Consider the following 2897-nt stretch of genomic DNA (forward strand, 5'->3'; position numbering starts at 1 on the left):
TAATTACGCGCAGTTAAGGGTAAATTCGATCGAATGAATTGAATGAATCAGATGTACGAGATCTGATTTTTAAATTTCTTGAATTCGAAAACTTTGTTGAGAATGTCGAAACTCTCAAAATTCAGGATATTCAAGATACTCAAGATACTTATTTTTTCTTTTTTTTTTTCTTTTTTTTATTTTTAAAGAGGGAAAGGGTCTATTTTGTCGAGAATTAAAAAATTTTAACAAATTTTGATTTTTAAAATTCTTTAAATTCAAGCTAATTAAATTGATTTGTTCTTTATTTGAATTTTAAAAGCTTCGAGTTAGCAAAAATAGCAAAATTTCAAGGTTCAAGAAACTTTATTGAATTTCAAAGAGAATTTTAAATAAATCTATTTATCTGAACAAGAATTTCAAAAACTTTGAACGGAAAATTAAAAATAATGGGCTCTTATTATGTGAACCTATCCATTTATACAATTTGTTGTCCCTTGAATTCATATAAACGAAGTTCTATTATAATTCTAATAAAAAGAAAATAAAAAAATGGCAAGAATCTTTAAACATATAAGCACGAATGATATCAGTAAAGAATTGGATGGGAAAAGAATAGACAAAGGAGACGAGAGAGGGAAAAATCTATCGGTTGTTTGCTAAACAGAGCGACAGAAGGCATGCATCGTCCCTTATTGAGCGCAAGCCCGAAGCGGCGCATTCGAAACTATCGCTTTAAGGCAATCGTCCACCGCGACGAGCTTTGCGCTTTTATTCGCGTAGAACAAACAGTTTTCGTTCTTGCGTGAGCGCTTTGCGAATTGGCACCGAATTTCCTAATTTTCTATCTTGTAACGAATACAACTTCAACTAAACATAATTGATTTCATTCAAGAAAAGAAAAGAATCAACTAAAGATTATGTCAAACTTCCGGGAAATTTTAATTAATCGTGTTTCGCAGCTGTTTATATTTTTGATTACTATTTTCAATTTCTATAAATTAAATAACTTTAGTAGAATTGTCAATAAGTTAATAATTAGTTTTTATGTGCAGGATATGTTGATAAGATGCAAAAGTATTGATTAAAAATATTGATATTTATTTATATATATTATATATTGAAGTTTTCGTTAGTTGAGGAGAAGAATCTAATACAATTAAATTGTTTAATTTAATAAAACAATAAATAAGATTATTTAAAAATATTTCAAATTATATGTATAAATATTTTATATAAATTTATATAAAACATATCATGCAGTTGTTGCAAAAATATAACTCAAATTTACAATTCTTGAATTATTAATACAGAAAGAATTTTAATGCAAGAATAAACTTCCAATTTATTACTTACTATAATAATCTTTTGCCTATAATCGTAATTTTTAAATTAATATACAATAACAAATATCTATTATAATCTTATTTAACTTTCTCCAATTTTAAAGCAAATATAATAAACCTCTCTTTAAACTATAATTTCACAGCATTTAACTTACATTCAAACTTCAAACACAAATTCATATAATTATCATTACCATAAATTCTCATACATAGCCTATCATAAATGAAACAAATAAAAACCCTTCGAGCCAAACATCTTCCTTTTCTTCTCGCCGAAGATCAAGAATCGATAAAAGTCGGTCGCGAAACAACCCATTAGGGGCATAGCGACAATATTCATTTGCAATTGGATTAATTATCGACGACATAATTAATGTAATTGCCGGGTAAATAATTCGAGACGCGGCAGCGCCATCCGGATCCAGGTTTCGCGTCACAATAAAATATGTATCCGGGTAATTACGGATTGAACTGCAGTCCGGCACTCAACAGGGATTTCGAGAACGTTGACGACGGTGGGGGCGTGAACACCCTTCCATCGAGAATTTGTCCGACTGTTACAGCTGTCAACGGTGATCAAGCAGGGCTATTTACGAGGGGAGGGACAAAAATCTCCGGGCCAAGCTACAAACACGCCTCGTTAATAAGACTTTTCTCACATTGTTCACCTGTCAAGATCAAAAGAGGCCGGGTGACACGTATACGGGGTGTTGGTGGACTGATTTAAATAGGAATCTTTTAAGATCGCATAAAGTGGCTGCACATGGCTCGCGAGATATGAATTCTTTGCATTTCATTATTGGATAAAATTAAACTGGAGGAACTTTGGCAAGAATGAATATTATTTTTAATTAAGATGTAAATAGGTAGATGAAAGTTTAGATTGTAATAATCTTTTCGTGTGTGTGTGTGTGTGTTTTTTAAATATATGGATAAATTGATTGATTGACACAATGAAAGTAGATAAAAATAAAAAAAGAATATAAGAATATATAAAAAGAAATTGATCTAAGTGTCAATGAAAATTAAAATTAATGTTTTTGAAAATGACGTCTCAAGATATCATGAACGATTATTTTAAATAAATTGTGGAAGAAGAAGTAATATTACATTGTTTCAATCATTAATTTAAATTTCTTAGATTCCTTTCTTTCCTTTGCTTAAAGAGAATATAGAAAAGAAAATATCGAAAAATATTCATTATTTCATATTTCTTAAATTTTTATTTTTAAATTTAAAACAAATTCGAAAATATTATAAATTTTATTACATTTCACATTATTTTTAGAATAACTTTATATATTTTGTATTTGTGTATGCATTAATAATAAAACTATATAACGGATTTATTTTCTTTTTAAATAATAATAATTTTATCTATAAATTGAAAAAGAGATATATAAAAGAAGAATATTTCTTGTATATTCAATTTCCAATTTTTCTTTTTATATACGTATCATTTACAATTCAATGTAAATAAAATATTTAATAGGTAAATATTTAAAAGTGGCAAAAAAATGTGGAACGCTTCACGATTTTGCGTGTCATCCTTGCGCAGGGGCCATGCTAATC

The 2897-nt window shown here is 28.3% G+C and overlaps 1 non-coding gene across 1 annotated transcript; it reads right to left on the reverse strand.

The window, feature by feature from the left end:
- Positions 1-2838: 2838 nt before the first annotated feature.
- Positions 2839-2897, reverse strand: LOC116186743. Its single transcript, XR_004151746.1, has one exon. It is a non-coding gene; the product is annotated as a U6 spliceosomal RNA (small nuclear RNA).

This window comes from Apis dorsata, unplaced genomic scaffold (genome assembly GCF_000469605.1).
Source record: "Apis dorsata unplaced genomic scaffold, Apis dorsata 1.3 scaffold_50, whole genome shotgun sequence".
Lineage (NCBI taxonomy): Eukaryota > Metazoa > Arthropoda > Insecta > Hymenoptera > Apidae > Apis > Apis dorsata.